We start from the raw sequence: 22168 nt of genomic DNA, 5'->3' as shown, positions 1-22168 counted from the left end.
CCCCATCAGACAGAAATCTTACCCCCTTCCATGTAGTATGAGAGCCACACCTACACAGTCTATTCTATGGAGCTGAACTCCCCATCAGACAGAAATCTTACCCCCTTCCATGTAGTATGAGAGCCACACCTACACAGTCTATTCTATGGAGCTGCACTCCCCATCAGACAGGAATCTTACCCCCTTCCATGTAGTATGAGAGCCACACCTACACAGTCTATTCTATGGAGCTGCACTCCCCATCAGACAGAAATCTTACCCCCTTCCATGTAGTATGAGAGCCACACCTACACAGTCTATTCTATGGAGCTGCACTCCCCATCAGACAGAAATCTTACCCCCTTCCATGTAGTATGAAAGCCACACCTACACAGTCTATTCTATGGAGCTGCACTCCCCATCAGACAGAAATCTTACCCCCTTCCATGTAGTATGAGAGCCACACCTACACAGTCTATTCTATGGAGCTGAACTCCCCATCAGACAGAAATCTTACCCCCTTCCATGTAGTATGAGAGCCACACCTACACAGTCTATTCTATGGAGCTGCACTCCCCATCAGACAGAAATCTTACCCCCTTCCATGTAGTATGAGAGCCACACCTACACAGTCTATTCTATGGAGCTGAACTCCCCATCAGAGAGAAATCTTACCCCCTTCCATGTAGTATCAGAGCCACACCTACACAGTCTATTCTATGGAGCTGCACTCCCCATCAGACAGAAATCTTACCCCCTTCCATGTAGTATGAGAGCCATACCTACACAGTCTATTCTATGGAGCTGCACTCCCCATCAGACAGAAATCTTACCCCCTTCCATGTAGTATGAGAGCCACACCTACACAGTCTATTCTATGGAGCTGAACTCCCCATCAGACAGAAATCTTACCCCCTTCCATGTAGTATGAGAGCCACACCTACACAGTCTATTCTATGGAGCTGCACTCCCCATCAGACAGAAATCTTACCCCCTTCCATGTAGTATGAGAGCCACACCTACACAGTCTATTCTATGGAGCTGAACTCCACATCAGACAGAAATCTTACCCCCTTCCATGTAGTATGAGAGCCATACTCTACACAGTCTATTCTATGGAGCTGAACTCCCCATCAGACAGAAATCTTACCCCCTTCCATGTAGTATGAGAGCCATACCTACACAGTCTATTCTATGGAGCTGAACTCCCCATCAGACAGAAATCTTACTCCCTTCCATGTAGTATGAGAGCCACACCTACACAGTCTATTCTATGGAGATGAACTCCCCATCAGACAGAAATCTTACCCCCTTCCATGTAGTATGAGAGCCATACTGTACACAGTCTATTCTATGGAGCTGAACTCCCCATCAGACAGAAATCTTACCCCCTTCCATGTAGTATGAGAGCCATACCTACACAGTCTATTCTATGGAGCTGAACTCCCCATCAGACAGAAATCTTACCCCCTTCCATGTAGTATGAGAGCCATACCTACACAGTCTATTCTATGGAGCTGCATTCCCCATCAGACAGAAATCTTACCCCCTTCCATGTAGTATGAGAGCCACACCTACACAGTCTATTCTATGGAGCTGCATTCCCCATCCGACAGAAATCTTACCCCCTTCCATGTAGTATGAGAGCCACACCTACACAGTCTATTCTATGGAGCTGGACTCCCCATCAGACAGAAATCTTGGCAAGATGCTGCACACACAGATGCTGTACACATTCAAAAGATCAGTTCCTGCAAAAGATCCGTTCCTGCAAAATGCATTTATAGTCTGAGATCTGCAGATCCTCATACACACCTTGTTTAACTGACATTCATCTGCAGATCACATCCACCAGGTTGGATCTTCAGATCTGCAGATGATTGTCAGATATGCAGATGAAGTCTGTTAAACAAGGTGTGTATGATGATCTGCAGATATCATAGACTATGAATGCATTTTGCAGGGACGGATCTTTTGCAGATACTGATCTGTTGCATGTGTACAGCATCTGTGTGTACATCATCTTGCAAAGATTTCTATCTGATGGAGAGTTCAGCTCCATAGAATAGACTGTGTAGGTATGGCTCTCATACTACATGGAAGGGGGTAAGATTTCTGTCTGATGGGGAGTTCAGCTCCATAGAATAGACTGTGTAGGTATGGCTCTCATACTACATGGAAGGGGGTAAGATTTCTGTCTGATGGGGAGTGCAGCTCCATAGAATAGACTGTGTAGAGTGTGGCTCTGATACTACATGGAAGGGGGTAAGATTTCTGTCTGATGGGGAGATCAGCTCCATAGAATAGACTGTGTAGGTGTGGCTCTGATACTACATGGAAAGGGGGTAAGATTTCTGTCTGATGGGGAGTGCAGCTCCATAGAATAGACTGTGTAGGTATGGCTCTCATACTACATGGAAGGGGGTAAGATTTCTGTCTGATGGGGAGTGCAGCTCCATAGAATAGACTGTGTAGGTGTGGCTCTCATACTACATGGAAGGGGGTAAGATGTCTGTCTGAGGGGGAGTGCAGCTCCATAGAATAGACTGTGTAGGTGTGGCTCTCATACTACATGGAAGGGGGTAAGATTTCTGTCTGAGGGGGAGTGCAGCTCCATAGAATAGACTGTGTAGGTGTGGCTCTCATACTACATGGAAGGGGGTAAGATTTCTGTCTGATGGGGAGTGCAGCTCCATAGAATAGACTGTGTAGGTGTGGCTCTCATACTACATGGAAGGGGGTAAGATTTCTGTCTGATGGGGAGTGCAGCTCCATAGAATAGACTGTGTAGGTATGGCTCTCATACTACATGGAAGGGGGTAAGATTTCTGTCTGATGGGGAGTGCAGCTCCATAGAATAGACTGTGTAGGTGTGGCTCTCATACTACATGGAAGGGGGTAAGATTTCTGTCTGATGGGGAGTGCAGCTCCATAGAATAGACTGTGTAGGTATGGCTCTCATACTACATGGAAGGGGGTAAGATTTCTGTCTGATGAGGAGTTCAGCTCCATAGAATAGACTGTGTAGAGTATGGCTCTCATACTACATGGAATGGGGGTAAGATTTCTGTCTGATAGGGAGTGCAGCTCCATAGAATAGACTGTGTAGAGTATGGCTCTCATACTACATGGAAGGGGGTAAGATTTCTGTCTGATGGGGAGTGCAGCTCCATAGAATAGACTGTGTAGGTGTGGCTCTCATACTACATGGAAGGGGGTAAGATTTCTGTATGATGGGGAGTGCAGCTCCATAGAATAGACTGTGTAGGTGTGGCTCTCATACTACATGGAAGGGGGTAAGATTTCTGTCTGATGGGGAGTGCAGCTCCATAGAATAGACTGTGTAGGTGTGGCTCTCATACTACATGGAAGGGGGTAAGATTTCTGTCTGATGGGGAGTGCAGCTCCATAGAATAGACTGTGTAGGTGTGGCTCTCATACTACATGGAAGGGGGTAAGATTTCTGTCTGATGGGGAGTTCAGCTCCATAGAATAGACTGTGTAGGTGTGGCTCTCATACTACATGGAAGGGGGTAAGATTTCTGTCTGATGGGGAGTTCAGCTCCATAGAATAGACTGTGTAGGTGTGGCTCTCATGCTACATGGAAGGGGGTAAGATTTCTGTCTGATGGGGAGTGCAGCTCCATAGAATAGACTGTGTAGGTGTGGCTCTCATGCTACATGGAAGGGGGTAAGATTTCTGTCTGATGGGGAGTGCAGCTCCATAGAATAGACTGTGTAGGTGTGGCTCTCATGCTACATGGAAGGGGGTAAGATTTCTGTCTGATGGGGAGTGCAGCTCCATAGAATAGACTGTGTAGGTGTGGCTCTCATGCTACATGGAAGGGGGTAAGATTTCTGTCTGATGGGGAGTGCAGCTCCATAGAATAGACTGTGTAGGTGGGGCTCTCATGCTACATGGAAGGGGGTAAGATTTCTGTCTGATGGGGAGTGCAGCTCCATAGAATAGACTGTGTAGGTGTGGCTCTCATACTACATGGAAGGGGGTAAGATTTCTGTCTGATGGGGAGTGCAGCTCCATAGAATAGACTGTGTAGGTGTGGCTCTCATACTACATGGAAGGGGGTAAGATTTCTGTCTGATGGGGAGTGCAGCTCCATAGAATAGTCTGTGTAGGTGTGGCTCTCATACTACATGGAAGGGGGTAAGATTTCTGTCTGATGGGGAGTGCAGCTCCATAGAATAGACTGTGTAGGTGTGGCTCTCATACTACATGGAAGGGGGTAAGATTTCTGTCTGATGGAGAGTGCAGCTCTATAGAATAGACTGTGTAGGTGTGGCTCTCATACTACATGGAAGGGGGTAAGATTTCTGTCTGATGGAGAGTGCAGCTCTATAGAATAGACTGTGTAGGTGTGGCTCTCATACTACATGGAAGGGGGTAAGATTTCTGTCTGATGGGGAGTGCAGCTCCATAGAATAGACTGTGTAGGTGTGGCTCTCATACTACATGGAAGGGGGTAAGATTTCTGTCTGATGGGGAGTGCAGCTCCATAGAATAGACTGTGTAGGTGTGGCTCTCATACTACATGGAATGGGGGTAAGATTTCTGTCTGATGTGGAGTGCAGCTCCATAGAATAGACTGTGTAGGTGTGACTCTCATACTACATGGAAGGGGGTAAGATTTCTGTCTGATAGGGAGTGCAGCTCCATAGAATAGACTGTGTATGTGCGGCTCTCATACTACATGGAAGGGGGTAAGATTTCTGTCTGATGAGGAGTGCAGCTCCATAGAATAGACTGTGTAGGTATGGCTCTCATACTACATGAAAGGGGGGTAAGATTTCTGTCTGATGAGGAGTTCAGCTCCATAGAATAGACTGTGTAGGTGTGGCTCTCATACTACATGGAAGGGGGTAAGATTTCTGTCTGATGGGGAGTGCAGCTCCATAGAATAGACTGTGTAGGTGTGGCTCTCATACTACATGGAAGGGGGTAAGATTTCTGTCTGATGGAGAGTGCAGCTCTATAGAATAGACTGTGTAGGTGTGGCTCTCATACTACATGGAAGGGGGTAAGATTTCTGTCTGATGGGGAGTTCAGCTCCATAGAATAGACTGTGTAGGTGTGGCTCTCATACTACATGGAAGGGGGTAAGATTTCTGTCTGATGGGGAGTGCAGCTCCATAGAATAGACTGTGTAGGTGTGGCTCTCATACTACATGGAAGGGGGTAAGATTTCTGTCTGATGGGGAGTTCAGCTCCATAGAATAGACTGTGTAGGTGTGGCTCTCATACTACATGGAAGGGGGTAAGATTTCTGTCTGATGGGGAGTGCAGCTCCATAGAATAGACTGTGTAGGTGTGGCTCTCATACTACATGGAAGGGGGTAAGATTTCTGTCTGATGGGGAGTTCAGCTCCATAGAATAGACTGTGTAGGTGTGGCTCTCATACTACATGGAAGGGGGTAAGATTTCTGTCTGATGGGGAGTTCAGCTCCATAGAATAGACTGTGTAGGTGTGGCTCTCATACTACATGGAAGGGGGTAAGATTTCTGTCTGATGGGGAGTTCAGCTCCATAGAATAGACTGTGTAGGTGTGGCTCTCATACTACATGGAAGGGGGTAAGATTTCTGTCTGATGGGGAGTGCAGCTCCATAGAATAGACTGTGTAGGTGTGGCTCTCATACTACATGGAAGGGGGTAAGATTTCTGTCTGATGGAGAGTGCAGCTCTATAGAATAGACTGTGTAGGTGTGGCTCTCATACTACATGGAAGGGGGTAAGATTTCTGTCTGATGGAGAGTGCAGCTCCATAGAATAGACTGTGTAGGTGTGGCTCTCATACTACATGGAGGGGGGTAAGATTTCTGTCTGATGGGGAGTGCAGCTCCATAGAATAGACTGTGTAGGTGTGGCTCTCATACTACATGGAAGGGGGTAAGATTTCTGTCTGATGGGGAGTGCAGCTCCAAAGAATAGACTGTGTAGGTGTGGCTCTCATACTACATGGAAGGGGGTAAGATTTCTGTCTGATGGAGAGTGCAGCTCCATAGAATAGACTGTGTAGGTGTGGCTCTCATACTACATGGAGGGGGGTAAGATCTCTGTCTGATGGGGAGTTCAGCTCCATAGAATAGACTGTGTAGGTGTGGCTCTCATACTACATGGAAGGGGGTAAGATTTCTGTCTGATGGGGAGTGCAGCTCCATAGAATAGACTGTGTAGGTGTGGCTCTCATACTACATGGAAGGGGGTAAGATTTCTGTCTGATGGGGAGTGCAGCTCCATAGAATAGACTGTGTAGGTGTGGCTCTCATACTACATGGAAGGGGGTAAGATTTCTGTCTGATGGGGAGTGCAGCTCCATAGAATAGACTGTGTAGGTGTGGCTCTCATACTACATGGAAGGGGGTAAGATTTCTGTCTGATGGGGAGTGCAGCTCCATAGAATAGACTGTGTAGGTGTGGCTCTCATACTACATGGAAGGGGGTAAGATTTCTGTCTGATGGGGAGTGCAGCTCCATAGAATAGACTGTGTAGGTGTGGCTCTCATACTACATGGAAGGGGGTAAGATTTCTGTCTGATGGGGAGTGCAGCTCCATAGAATAGACTGTGTAGGTGTGGCTCTCATACTACATGGAAGGGGGTAAGATTTCTGTCTGATGGGGAGTGCAGCTCCATAGAATAGACTGTGTAGGTGTGGCTCTCATACTACATGGAAGGGGGTAAGATTTCTGTCTGATGGGGAGTTCAGCTCCATAGAATAGACTGTGTAGGTGTGGCTCTCATACTACATGGAAGGGGGTAAGATTTCTGTCTGATGGGGAGTGCAGCTCCATAGAATAGACTGTGTAGGTGTGGCTCTCATACTACATGGAAGGGGGTAAGATTTCTGTCTGATGGGGAGTGCAGCTCCATAGAATAGACTGTGTAGGTGTGGCTCTCATACTACATGGAAGGGGGTAAGATTTCTGTCTGATGGGGAGTGCAGCTCCATAGAATAGACTGTGTAGGTGTGGCTCTCATACTACATGGAAGGGGGTAAGATTTCTGTCTGATGGGGAGTGCAGCTCCATAGAATAGACTGTGTAGGTGTGGCTCTCATACTACATGGAAGGGGGTAAGATTTCTGTCTGATGGGGAGTGCAGCTCCATAGAATAGACTGTGTAGGTGTGGCTCTCATACTACATGGAAGGGGGTAAGATTTCTGTCTGATGGGGAGTGCAGCTCCATAGAATAGACTGTGTAGGTGTGGCTCTCATACTACATGGAAGGGGGTAAGATTTCTGTCTGATGGGGAGTGCAGCTCCATAGAATAGACTGTGTAGGTGTGGCTCTCATACTACATGGAAGGGGGTAAGATTTCTGTCTGATGGGGAGTGCAGCTCCATAGAATAGACTGTGTAGGTGTGGCTCTCATACTACATGGAAGGGGGTAAGATTTCTGTCTGATGGGGAGTGCAGCTCCATAGAATAGACTGTGTAGGTGTGGCTCTCATACTACATGGAAGGGGGTAAGATTTCTGTCTGATGGGGAGTGCAGCTCCATAGAATAGACTGTGTAGGTGTGGCTCTCATACTACATGGAAGGGGGTAAGATTTCTGTCTGATGGGGAGTGCAGCTCCATAGAATAGACTGTGTAGGTGTGTGGCTCTCATACTACATGGAAGGGGGTAAGATTTCTGTCTGATGGGGAGTGCAGCTCCATAGAATAGACTGTGTAGGTGTGGCTCTCATACTACATGGAAGGGGGTAAGATTTCTATCTGATTGGGAGTGCAGCTCCATAGAATAGACTGTAGGTGTGGCTCTCATACTACATGGAAGGGGGTAAGATTTCTGTCTGATGGGGAGATCAGCTCCATAGAATAGACTGTGTAGGTATGGCTCTCATACTACATGGAAGGGGGTAAGATCTCTATCTTATGGGGAGTGCAGCTCCATAGAATAGACTGTGTAGGTGTGGCTCTCATACTACATGGAAGGGGGTAAGATTTCTGTCTGATGGGGAGTGCAGCTCCATAGAATAGACTGTGTAGGTGTGGCTCTCATACTACATGGAAGGGGGTAAGATTTCTGTCTGATGGGGAGTGCAGCTCCATAGAATAGACTGTGAAGGTGTGGCTCTCATACTACATGGAAGGGGGTAAGATGTCTGTCTGATGGGGGAGTGCAGCTCTATAGAATAGACTGTGTAGGTGTGGCTCTCATACTACATGGAAGGGGGTAAGATCTCTGTCTGATGGGGAGTGCAGCTCCATAGAATAGACTGTGAAGGTATGGCTCTCATACTACATGGAAGGGGGTAAGATCTCTGTCTGATGGGGAGTGCAGCTCCATAGAATAGACTGTGTAGGTGTGGCTCTCATACTACATGGAAGGGGGTAAGATCTCTGTCTGATGGGGAGTGCAGCTCCATAGAATAGACTGTGAAGGTGTGGCTCTCATGCTACATGGAAGGGGGTAAGATTTCTGTCTGATGGGGAGTGCAGCTCCATAGAATAGACTGTGAAGGTGTGGCTCTCATGCTACATGGAAGGGGGTAAGATTTCTGTCTGATGGAGAGTGCAGCTCCATAGAATAGACTGTGTAGGTGTGGCTCTCATACTACATGGAAGGGGGTAAGATTTCTGTCTGATGGGGAGTGCAGCTCCATAGAATATACTGTGTAGGTGTGACTCTCATACTACATGGAAGGGGGTAAGATTTCTGTCTGATGGGGAGTGCAGCTCCATAGAATAGACTGTGTAGGTGTGGCTCTCATACTACATGGAAGGGGGTAAGATTTCTGTCTGATGGGGAGTGCAGCTCCATAGAATAGACTGTGTAGGTGTGACTCTCATACTACATGGAAGGGGGTAAGATCTCTGTCTGATGGGGAGTGCAGCTCCATAGAATAGGCTGTGTAGGTGTGGCTCTCATACTACATGGAAGGGGGTAAGATTTCTGTCTGATGGGGAGTGCAGCTCCATAGAATAGGCTGTGTAGGTGTGGCTCTCATACTACATGGAAGGGGGTAAGATTTCTGTCTGATGGGGAGTGCAGCTCCATAGAATAGACTGTGTAGGTGAGGCTCTCATACTACATGGAAGGGGGTAAGATTTCTGTCTGATGGGGAGTGCAGCTCCATAGAATAGACTGTGTAGGTGTGGCTCTCATACTACATGGAAGGGGGTAAGATTTCTGTCTGATGGGGAGTGCAGCTCCATAGAATAGACTGTGTAGGTGTGGCTCTCATACTACATGGAAGGGGGTAAGATTTCTGTCTGATGGGGAGTGCAGCTCCATAGAATAGACTGTGTAGGTGTGGCTCTCATACTACATGGAGGGTGGTAAGATTTCTGTCTGATGGGGAGTGCAGCTCCATAGAATAGACTGTGTAGGTGTGGCTCTCATACTACATGGAAGGGGGTAATATTTCTGTCTGATGGGGAGTGCAGCTCCATAGAATAGACTGTGTAGGTGTGGCTCTCATACTACATGGAAGGGTGTAAGATTTCTGTCTGATGGGGAGTGCAGCTCCATAGAATAGACTGTGAAGGTATGGCTCTCATACTACATGGAAGGGGGTAAGATTTCTGTCTGATGGGGAGTGCAGCTCCATAGAATAGACTGTGTAGGTGTGTGGCTCTCATACTACATGGAAGGGGGTAAGATTTCTGTCTGATGGGGAGTGCAGCTCCATAGAATAGACTGTGTAGGTGTGGCTCTCATACTACATGGAAGGGGGTAAGATTTCTATCTGATTGGGAGTGCAGCTCCATAGAATAGACTGTAGGTGTGGCTCTCATACTACATGGAAGGGGGTAAGATTTCTGTCTGATGGGGAGATCAGCTCCATAGAATAGACTGTGTAGGTATGGCTCTCATACTACATGGAAGGGGGTAAGATCTCTATCTTATGGGGAGTGCAGCTCCATAGAATAGACTGTGTAGGTGTGGCTCTCATACTACATGGAAGGGGGTAAGATTTCTGTCTGATGGGGAGTGCAGCTCCATAGAATAGACTGTGTAGGTGTGGCTCTCATACTACATGGAAGGGGGTAAGATTTCTGTCTGATGGGGAGTGCAGCTCCATAGAATAGACTGTGAAGGTGTGGCTCTCATACTACATGGAAGGGGGTAAGATTTCTGTCTGATGGGGAGTGCAGCTCCATAGAATAGACTGTGAAGGTGTGGCTCTCATACTACATGGAAGGGGGTAAGATGTCTGTCTGATGGGGGAGTGCAGCTCTATAGAATAGACTGTGTAGGTGTGACTCTCATACTACATGGAAGGGGGTAAGATCTCTGTCTGATGGGGAGTGCAGCTCCATAGAATAGACTGTGAAGGTATGGCTCTCATACTACATGGAAGGGGGTAAGATTTCTGTCTGATGGGGAGTGCAGCTCCATAGAATAGACTGTGTAGGTGTGGCTCTCATACTACATGGAAGGGGGTAAGATCTCTGTCTGATGGGGAGTGCAGCTCCATAGAATAGACTGTGAAGGTGTGGCTCTCATGCTACATGGAAGGGGGTAAGATTTCTGTCTGATGGGGAGTGCAGCTCCATAGAATAGACTGTGAAGGTGTGGCTCTCATGCTACATGGAAGGGGGTAAGATTTCTGTCTGATGGAGAGTGCAGCTCTATAGAATAGACTGTGTAGGTGTGGCTCTCATACTACATGGAAGGGGGTAAGATTTCTGTCTGATGGGGAGTTCAGCTCCATAGAATAGACTGTGTAGGTGTGGCTCTCATACTACATGGAAGGGGGTAAGATCTCTGTCTGATGGGGAGTGCAGCTCCATAGAATAGACTGTGTAGGTGTGGCTCTCATACTACATGGAAGGGGGTAAGATTTCTGTCTGATGGGGAGTGCAGCTCCATAGAATAGACTGTGTAGGTGTGGCTCTCATACTACATGGAAGGGGGTAAGATTTCTGTCTGATGGGGAGTGCAGCTCCATAGAATAGACTGTGTAGGTGTGACTCTTATACTACATGGAAGGGGGTAAGATTTCTGTCTGATGGGGAGTGCAGCTCCATAGAATAGACTGTGTAGGTGTGGCTCTCATACTACATGGAAGGGGGTAAGATTTCTGTCTGATGGGGAGTGCAGCTCCATAGAATAGGCTGTGTAGGTGTGGCTCTCATACTACATGGAAGGGGGTAAGATTTCTGTCTGATGGGGAGTGCAGCTCCATAGAATAGACTGTGTAGGTGAGGCTCTCATACTACATGGAAGGGGGTAAGATTTCTGTCTGATGGGGAGTGCAGCTCCATAGAATAGACTGTGTAGGTGTGGCTCTCATACTACATGGAAGGGGGTAAGATCTCTGTCTGATGTGGAGTTCAGCTCCATAGAATAGACTGTGTAGGTGTGGCTCTCATACTACATCGAAGGGGGTAAGATCTCTATCTGATGGGGAGATCAGCTCCATAGAATAGACTGTGTAGAGTATGGCTCTCATACTACATGGAAGGGGGTAAGATTTCTGTCTGATGGGGAGCGCAGCGCCATAGAATAGACTGTGTAGGTGTAGCTCTCATACTACATGGAAGGGGGTAAGATTTCTGTCTGATGGGGAGTTCAGCTCCATAGAATAGACTGTGTAGGTGTGGCTCTCATACTACATGGAAGGGGGTAAGATCTCTATCTGATGGGGAGTTCAGCTCCATAGAATAGACTGTGTAGGTGTGGCTCTCATACTACATGGAAGGGGGTAAGATTTCTGTCTGATGGGGAGTGCAGCTCCATAGAATAGACTGTGTAGGTATGACTCTCATACTACATGGAAGGGGGTAAGATTTCTGTCTGATGGGGAGTGCAGCTCCATAGAATAGACTGTGTAGGTGTGGCTCTCATACTACATGGAAGGGGGTAAGATCTCTGTCTGATGGGGAGTGCAGCTCCATAGAATAGACTGTGTAGGTATGGCTCTCATACTACATGGAAGGGGGTAAGATTTCTGTCTGATGGGGAGTTCAGCTCCATAGAATAGACTGTGTAGGTATGACTCTCATACTACATGGAAGGGGGTAAGATTTCTGTCTGATGGGGAGTGCAGCTCCATAGAATAGACTGTGTAGGTATGGCTCTCATACTACATGGAGGGTGGTAAGATTATTGTCTGATGGGGAGTGCAGCTCCATAGAATAGACTGTGTAGGTGTGGCTCTCATACTACATGGAAGGGGGTAAGATTTCTGTCTGATGGGGAGTGCAGCTCCATAGAATAGACTGTGTAGGTGTGGCTCTCATATTACATGGAAGGGGGTAAGATTTCTGTCTGATGGGGAGTGCAGCTCCATAGAATAGACTGTGTAGGTGTGGCTCTCATACTACATGGAAGGGGGTAAGATTTCTGTCTGATGGGGAGTGCAGCTCCATAGAATAGACTGTGTAGGTGTGGCTCTCATACTACATGGAAGGGGGTAAGATTTCTGTCTGATGGGGAGTGCAGCTCCATAGAATAGACTGTGTAGGTGTGGCTCTCATACTACATGGAAGGGGGTAAGATCTCTGTCTGATGGGGAGTGCAGCTCCATAGAATAGACTGTGTAGGTGTGGCTCTCATACTACATGGAAGGGGGTAAGATCTCTATCTGATGGGGAGATCAGCTCCATAGAATAGACTGTGTAGAGTATAGCTCTCATACTACATGGAAGGGGGTAAGATTTCTGTCTGATGGGGAGTTCAGCTCCATAGAATAGACTGTGTAGGTGTGGCTCTCATACTACATGGAAGGGGGTAAGATTTCTGTCTGATGGGGAGTGCAGCTCCATAGAATAGACTGTGTAGGTGTGGCTCTCATACTACATGGAAGGGGGTAAGATTTCTGTCTGATGGGGAGTGCAGCTCCATAGAATAGACTGTGTAGGTGTGGCTCTCATACTACATGGAAGGGGGTAAGATTTCTGTCTGATGGGGAGTGCAGCTCCATAGAATAGACTGTGTAGGTGTGGCTCTCATACTACATGGAAAGGGGTAAGATTTCTGTCTGATGGGGAGTGCAGCTCCATAGAATAGACTGTGTAGGTGTGGCTCTCATACTACATGGAAGGGGGTAAGATTTCTGTCTGATGGGGAGTGCAGCTCCATAGAATAGACTGTGTAGAGTATGGCTCTCATACTACATGGAAGGGGGTAAGATTTCTGTCTGATGGGGAGTGCAGCTCCATAGAATAGACTGTGTAGGTGTGGCTCTCATACTACATGGAAGGGGGTAAGCTTTCTGTCTGATGGGGAGTGCAGCTCCATAGAATAGACTGTGTAGGTATGGCTCTCATACTACATGGAAGGGGGTAAGATTTCTGTCTGATGGGGAGTGCAGCTCCATAGAATACTGTGTAGGTGTGGCTCTCATACTACATGGAAGGGGGTAAGATTTCTGTCTGATGGGGAGTGCAGCTCCATAGAATAGACTGTGTAGGTGTGGCTCTCATACTACATGGAAGGGGGTAAGATTTCTGTCTGATGGGGAGTGCAGCTCCATAGAATAGACTGTGTAGGTGTGGCTCTCATACTACATGGAAGGGGATAAGATTTCTGTCTGATGGGGAGTGCAGCTCCATAGAATAGACTGTGTAGGTGTGGCTCTCATACTACATGGAAGGGGGTAAGATTTCTGTCTGATGGGGAGTGCAGCTCCATAGAATAGACTGTAGGTGTGGCTCTCATACTACATGGAAGGGGGTAAGATCTCTGTCTGATGGGGAGTGCAGCTCCATAGAATAGACTGTGTAGGTGTGGCTCTCATACTACATGGAAGGGGGTTAAGATTTCTGTCTGATGGGGAGTGCAGCTCCATAGAATAGACTGTGTAGGTGTGGCTCTCATACTACATGGAAGGGGGTAAGATTTCTGTCTGATGGGGAGTGCAGCTCCATAGAATAGACTGTGTAGAGTATGGCTCTCATACTACATGGAAGGGGGTAAGATTTCTGTCTGATGGAGAGTGCAGCTCCATAGAATAGACTGTAGGTGTGGCTCTCATACTACATGGAAGGGGGTAAGATTTCTGTCTGATGGGGAGTGCAGCTCCATAGAATAGACTGTGTAGGTGTGGCTCTCATACTACATGGAAGGGGGTAAGATTTCTGTCTGATGGGGAGTGCAGCTCCATAGAATAGACTGTGTAGGTATGGCTCTCATACTACATGGAAGGGGGTAAGATTTCTGTCTGATGGGGAGTGCAGCTCCATAGAATAGACTGTGTAGAGTATGGCTCTCATACTACATGGAAGGGGGTAAGATTTCTGTCTGATGGAGAGTGCAGCTCCATAGAATAGACTGTAGGTGTGGCTCTCATACTACATGGAAGGGGGTAAGATTTCTGTCTGATGGGGAGTGCAGCTCCATAGAATAGACTGTGTAGGTGTGGCTCTCATACTACATGGAAGGGGGTAAGATTTCTGTCTGATGGGGAGTGCAGCTCCATAGAATAGACTGTGTAGGTATGGCTCTCATACTACATGGAGGGGGTAAGATTTCTGTCTGATGGGGAGTGCAGCTCCATAGAATAGACTGTGTAGGTGTGGCTCTCATACTACATGGAAGGGGGTAAGATTTCTGTCTGATGGGGAGTGCAGCTCCATAGAATAGACTGTGTAGGTATGGCTCTCATACTACATGGAGGGGGTAAGATTTCTGTCTGATGGGGAGTGCAGCTCCATAGAATAGACTGTGTAGGTGTGGCTCTCATACTACATGGAAGGGGGGGTAAGATTTCTGTCTGATGGGGAGTGCAGCTCCATAGAATAGACTGTGTAGGTATGGCTCTCATACTACATGGAGGGGGTAAGATTTCTGTCTGATGGGGAGTGCAGCTCCATAGAATAGACTGTGTAGGTGTGGCTCTCATACTACATGGAAGGGGGTAAGATTTCTGTCTGATGGGGAGTGCAGCTCCATAGAATAGACTGTGTAGGTGTGGCTCTCATACTACATGGAAGGGGGGGTAAGATTTCTGTCTGATGGGGAGTGCAGCTCCATAGAATAGACTGTGTAGGTATGGCTCTCATACTACATGGAGGGGGTAAGATTTCTGTCTGATGGGGAGTGCAGCTCCATAGAATAGACTGTGTAGGTGTGGCTCTCATACTACATGGAAGGGGGTAAGATTTCTGTCTGATGGGGAGTGCAGCTCCATAGAATAGACTGTGTAGGTGTGGCTCTCATACTACATGGAAGGGGGTAAGATTTCTGTCTGATGGGGAGTTCAGCTCCATAGAATAGACTGTGTAGGTGTGGCTCTCATACTACATGGAAGGGGGTAAGATTTCTGTCTGATGGGGAGTGCAGCTCCATAGAATAGACTGTGTAGGTGTGGCTCTCATACTACATGGAAGGGGGTAAGATTTCTGTCTGATGGGGAGTGCAGCTCCATAGAATAGACTGTGTAGGTGTGGCTCTCATACTACATGGAAGGGGGTAAGATTTCTGTCTGATGGGGAGTTCAGCTCCATAGAATAGACTGTGTAGGTGTGGCTCTCATACTACATGGAAGGGGGTAAGATTTCTGTCTGTTGGGGAGTGCAGCTCCATAGAATAGACTGTGTAGGTGTGGCTCTCATACTACATGGAAGGGGGTAAGATTTCTGTCTGATGGGGAGTGCAGCTCCATAGAATAGACTGTGTAGGTGTGGCTCTCATACTACATGGAAGGGGGTAAGATTTCTGTCTGATGGGGAGTGCAGCTCCATAGAATAGACTGTGTAGGTGTGGCTCTCATACTACATGAAGGGTGGTAAGATTTCTGTCTGATGGGGAGTGCAGCTCCATAGAATAGACTGTGTAGGTGTGGCTCTCATACTACATGGAAGGGGGTAAGATTTCTGTCTGATGGGGAGTGCAGCTCCATAGAATAGACTGTGTAGGTGTGGCTCTCATACTACATGGAAGGGGGTAAGATTGGTCTGTGATCTTTCATTTATCTTTCAAAGTGTGTACACACCATTAGTGTTTGCGCTGTGAGTACCTATAGACACGGTCCATGTGAAACATATGACCACTATTTATAGTGAGATATAGGTCGATGTATTGATACTGACACAGTCTGTCCGTTTATGTATGTGCCGTACTCATAATTACATATGTATTTTAATATTAACGAACAAAAGTTACGTTTTACACGTTAAGGGGCCTGTCCCGTTAGGGAATACGTATTTGATTCTTATCCCCGAGTGTTCTGTAATTGTATTTGATACTCTTTCAGATTAGCAGCAAGCAGTAAGGCCTCTTTCCCACCAGGACGTTGCGTTTTAGGGGACGTTATGGTCGCATAACGTGCCCCTAACGCAACGCCTGGTGGTGTTGGAGGAGGACGCCAGAGTGAGCCGCGTTATGCAGCTCTTGGTGCGCACTGCGCAGTACAGACTGAGGAGACCACGTGATCGTTCAGATCACGTGGTCTCCGTGGCGCTGATTGGCTGGCGGGACCACGTAATGCGGAGTGTTCCAATACCGCATCACATGGTCCCGCCAGCCAATCAGCGGCCGCTCCAGGAAGACAGTGAATATTAAGTAGCCATGTGCCTGGCTACATTAGCGGACTTTCCCCACCTCCCCTCCGGCAGCATATATATAAAAAAAACATTACTGAGCATGTGCACTAATGCGGCTAAAGCTGCATATAACATGCTGCACTTTCCCAGAACGTGCAGCGTTACCCTGTAAAGCAACGTGGGCACTGTGAACAGCCCATTGATTTTACATTGCTGTGAGTTAGGCTGTGTTACAGGCTGCACTAACGTGCGCCTGTAACCTCCCACTGTGAAAGCAGCCTAAATCTCAGATCAATGTAGTGATTGGAATCCACGGTACACATCTGTGCTGGGATTGCACAACGCCAGACCTCTGAAGTGAATACTAACCAAGAAAAGAGAACTGAAGCAGCGATACAAAGAAAACAAGACTGTGCAGCCGGGAAGTCACCGAGCAGAGGAAGATAATCCCTCATTACCGCAACCCTGACTCATGGATTACTCAGACACACACTCAGCAAATACACTCTCCTTATCAGTGAGAGGAAATATAGCGGAACCAGTGCCAGCCCCGAGCGTCAGCTCACTGGGTGAGGGATCGTATGATAGAGGCAAACACATCCATGTCAAACAACTATACACAACAGTACACTTCATAAAGGTGATGATGCACCAGAGACGAATCACCCTCATGTATTTTACCATATATATATCAGCGGGAACATTAGAGAAAACACCTACCCTGCTCTCCGTTTCATCATTCACTGCTCAGCCTGCCTGTTAGCAGCCCTGATAAAATCCCCCACTGAGCATTCAGTCTGGCTTTGCTCAGGAATCATTATAGCTGAGTTTGTCTTCTCTGATGTCTTTTCAAGCCCAAGCCTGCCCCCTTCTGGCTCTGCTATAATGACTCAGCTATAATGATTTCTGAGCAAAGCCAGACTGAGTGCTCAGTAGGGGATTTTATCAGGGCTGATAACAGGCAGGCTGAGCAGTGAAGGATGAAGCAGAGAGCAGGGTAGGTGTTTTCTCTAATGTTCCCGCTGATCTATATGGTAACACACACGAGGGTGCTTCCTCTCTGGTTCACTTTAAAGTGAGCCCGAAGTGAGAGGGATATGGAGGCTGCAATAATTATTTTCATTTAAGCAATGCCAGTTGCTTGGCAACCCTGCTGATCCTCTGCCTCTAATACTATTAGCCATAGCCCCTGAACAAGCATGCAGCAGATCAGGAGTTTCTGAAAATTTTGACAGAACTGAAAAGCTTAGCTGCATGCTTGTTTTTGGTGAGATTCAGACACTTCTTCAGCCAAATACATCCGCAGGGCAGCCAGGCAACTGGTATTGCTTAAAATGAAATAAATATGGCAGCCTCCATATACCTCTCACTTCAGTTCTCCTTTACAACTACACATGAATTATATGTATCGGTAGTTAAGTCACTGGTTGTCCTGATTGTACAGTGTGTTGCATTGCTCCTCCTTGCTGTATGATGTTATACATAGTACAGGGCTGCAGAAGATGCAGGTGGTCTATAAATGGAATAATAAGGTGGTAATAGCCGCCCCAGAAGCTGTTAGCAGTAAATGAAGCTATAATGATACTCCTGAGCACAGTATGTACAGTGTGTTGCATTGCTCCCCCTTGGTGTATGATGTTATACATAGTACAGGGCTGCAGAAGATGCAGGCACTCTATAAATGGAATAATAAGGTGGTAATAGCCGCCTCAGAAGCTGTTAGCAGTACATGAAGCTCTAATGATACTCCTGAGCACAGTATGTACAGTGTGTTGCATTGCTCCCCCTTGGTGTATGATGTTATACATAGTACAGGGCTGCAGAAGATGCAGGCACTCTATAAATGGAATAATAAGGTGGTAATAGCCGCCTCAGAAGCTGTTAGCAGTACATGAAGCTATAATGACACTCCTGAGCACAGTATGTACAGTGTGTTGCATTGCTCCCCCTTGGTGTATGATGTTATACATAGTACAGGGCTGCAGAAGATGCAGGTGGTCTATAAATAGAATAATAAGGTGGTAATAGCCGCCTCAGAAGCTGTTAGCAGTAAATGAAGCTATAATGATTCTCCTGAGCACAGTATGTACAGTGTGTGCATTGCTCCCCCTTGCTGTATGATGTTATACATAGTACAGGGCTGCAGTATGATGTTATACATAGTACAGGGCTGCAGCAGATGCAGGTGCTCTATAAATGGAGTAATAAGGTGGTAATAGCCGCCCCAGAAGCTGTTAGCAGTAAATGAAGCTATAATGATACTCCTGAGCACAGTATGTACAGTGTGTTGCATTGCTCCCCCTTGCTGTATGATGCTATACATAGTACAGGGCTGCAGAAGATGCAGGTGGTCTATGAATAGAATAATAAGGTGGTAATAGCCGCCCCAGAAGCTGTTAGCAGTACATGAAGCTATAATGACACTCCTGAGCACAGTATGTACAGTGTGTTGCATTGCTCCCCCTTGGTGTATGATGTTATACATAGTACAGGGCTGCAGAAGATGCAGGTGGTCTATAAATAGAATAATAAGGTGGTAATAGCCGCCTCAGAAGCTGTTAGCAGTAAATGAAGCTATAATGATATTCCTGAGCAGAGTCTGTACAGTGTGTGCATTGCTCCCCCTTGCTGTATGATGTTATACATAGTACAGGGCTGCAGTATGATGTTATACATAGTACAGGGCTGCAGCAGATGCAGGTGCTCTATAAATGGAGTAATAAGGTGGTAATAGCCGCCCCAGAAGCTGTTAGCAGTAAATGAAGCTATAATGATACTCCTGAGCACAGTATGTACAGTGTGTTGCATTGCTCCCCCTTGCTGTATGATGCTATACATAGTACAGGGCTGCAGAAGATGCAGGTGGTCTATGAATAGAATAATAAGGTGGTAATAGCCGCCCCAGAAGCTGTTAGCAGTAAATGAAGCTATAATGATATTCCTGAGCAGAGTCTGTACAGTGTGTTGCATTGCTCCCCCTTGCTGTATGATGCTATACATAGTACAGGGCTGCAGAAGATGCAGGTGGTCTATGAATGGAATAATAAGGTGGTAATATTCCTGAGCAGAGTATTTATGGGAGTGTCCCTGTGAGGCTGATCTCTACCTGCTGCCTGAGCTGCAATAATCACCCTATAATCTCTATACACAGCAGCAGCACTATCAGCCAGGCCCCGCCCCCTCCAGGACCACCAGACTCCCCCCTCCCTGCAGGGACCCCCGGCCGCCCCTCTCACCTCTTCCCCGGACACTTCCTGCTCTCCTCTGGTCGCTTCACTCAGCTCCATCCATCTGCAGCGCTCTCCCGTCACGTCACGTGACCCACCTGTCAGCTGATCGTCGCCATGACAACCGCCGGGGGAGACTTTTTTTTCTATTTTTTAATTCAAATCCAAAACTTTATTGTTCCGCGAACACTGAGGTGACTCCGCTTTCCCTTCACATTCAGCAGCGCAGGAGCTTCTTCCTTCCATAGTAAAATGTCCATGTATCATATTACCCATGTCTATGCCTCAGCAGAGCAGCTAATATGTAAAACACAGAATGTTAACCCTATGTCTGCTTCCATGAAAGCAGGAAGTAGACACTGCAGATTTATTGCAGGATTTCTATCAGCTGTAACAAAGAAATGTTTTTCTTTAAAGGTTATTATGCTGTTGCTTATCTTTTAAAGCAGAGAGGAAGTTCTGAGTTCAGGTCCGCTTTAAAAGAAAACAAATATGCCAGCTTCCATATTCTTCTCAATTCCGTTGACCTTTAGGCACGGTGACCATACCTCCCACATTACCCGGGACGCGTCCCGCATTCCGGGTCCGCTGTCCCAGGCTGCATAAGGTCCCGGGAAACGTCCTGCTTTTAGCTGCAGGACGTCCCGGCCTCGGGACTCTGGTCACTGTACTGAATGAACTGGCCGCGGCGGCTGATAGACGCTGCGCCAGTTCATTGCCCGCAGCCCCGCTCCAGCCTGCATAGTCTCTGGCAGGCAGAGCAGGGCTACAGGAAGATGGCTGACGAAAGCCCTGTATTGGAGACTATTGGTGTCTCCAGTACAGGGCTTCGGGCGCCATCTTACCTTAGCCCTGCTCTGCCTGTCAGCGCGGGAGACTGCAGTGCAGGAGCAAGATGGTCCTGGAAGTTGCGCGCCAGAGGCCGGAGACTTCTGTCAGGTGAGTAAATGCTTTTTTTTCCAGGTGAAATGTTGCCCACAATGCGTTTATTTTGTACTGAAATGTTGCTCACATTGCGTTTATTTTGTGCTGACATGTTTGCCCCATTGCGTTTATTTTGTACTGACATGTTGCCCCCATTGCGTTTATTTTGTGCTGACATGTTGCCTCCATTGCGTTTATTTTGTGCTGACATGTTGCCCATTGCGTTTATTTTGTGCTGACATGTTTGCCCCCATTACGTTGATTTTGTGCTGACATGTTGCCCATTGCGTTGATTTTGTGCTGACATGTTTGCCCCCATTACGTTTATTTTCTGCTGACATGTTGCCCATTGCGTTTACTTTGTGCTGAAATGTTGCTCACATTGCGTTTATTTTGTGCTGACATGTTGCTCACATTGCGTTTACTTGGTGCTGAAATGTTGCCCCCATTGCGTTTATTTTGTGCTGAAATGTTGCTCACATTGCTTTTACTTTGTGCTGAAATGTTGCTCACATTGCGTTTATTTTGTGCTGACATGTTGCTCACATTGCGTTTACTTGGTGCTGAAATGTTGCCCCCATTGCGTTTATTTTGTGCTGAAATGTTGCCCACATTGCGTTTATTTTGTGCTGACATGTTGCCCCCATTGTGTTTATTTTGTGCTGACATGTTGCCCCCATTGCGTTTACTTTGTGCTGAACTGTTGCTCACATTAGGTTTATTTTGTGCTGACATGTTGCTCACATTGCGTTTATTTTGTGTTGAAATGTTGCTCACATTGCGTTTATTTTGTGCTGAAATGTTGCTCACATTGCGTTTATTTTGTGCTGACATGTTGCACACATTGCATTTATTTTGTGCTGAAATGTTGCTCACATTAGGTTTATTTTGTGCTGACATGTTGCTCACATTGCGTTTATTTTGTGCTGAAATGTTGCTCACATTGCATTTATTTTGTGCTGACATGTTGCCCATTGCGTTTATTTTGTGCTGACATGTTGCCCAATTTGCGTTTATTTTGTGCTGACATGTTGCCCATTGCGTTTATTTTGTGCTGACATGTTGCCCACATTGCGTTTAATTTGTGCTGACATGTTGCCCACATTCAGAGCCGGGACAAGGTCCTCCAGCACCCAAGGCTGAGACACCAAAGTGCGCCCCTCCATCCCTCCACCCCAGCCGTCACACACTGATTGCTATTAGACTAAGAGGCACCCCAGGGCCCCCAACACCTTAATCTCTAGTTTTCTGGCTTGTAGTCACTTCCATGTATCTACTTTTCTTATTTCTTTCTGCTTCAAACACAATTAGGAATGACAGCTGAATGAATTGTGCGCCCCCTCCTACACTGCGCCCTGAGGCTGGAGCCTCTCCAGCCTATGCTTCGGCCCGGCCCTGCCCACATTGTGTTTATTTTGTGCTGACATGTTGCCCATTGCGTTTATTTTGTGCTGCCATGTTGCCCATTGTGTTTATTTTGTGCTGACATGTTGGCCATTGCGTTTATTTTCTGGTGTCTGGGGTAACTGTTGCTGCATTTATTGGTCAATGGCCTCGATTCATAAAGCATTCCCGTATGC

General features: G+C 47.0%; 1 protein-coding gene across 1 annotated transcript in view; it reads right to left on the bottom strand.

Moving 5' to 3' along the window:
- Positions 1–19774, bottom strand: part of LOC137564483 (proton-coupled amino acid transporter 1-like) — a 131348-nt gene extending 111574 nt beyond the window's left edge. Inside the window, exon 1 of the mRNA XM_068278391.1 lies at positions 19674–19774. The gene's annotated coding sequence lies outside the window, so the exon portion shown is untranslated. The remainder of the gene's footprint in view (positions 1–19673) is intronic.
- Between the last annotated feature and the right edge of the window lie 2394 nt (positions 19775–22168).

This window comes from Hyperolius riggenbachi, chromosome 3 (genome assembly GCF_040937935.1).
Source record: "Hyperolius riggenbachi isolate aHypRig1 chromosome 3, aHypRig1.pri, whole genome shotgun sequence".
Classification (NCBI taxonomy): Eukaryota; Metazoa; Chordata; class Amphibia; order Anura; family Hyperoliidae; genus Hyperolius; species Hyperolius riggenbachi.
The sequence above is the reverse complement of the archived record's forward strand: the minus strand, read 5'-3'. Positions and strand labels throughout refer to the sequence as shown.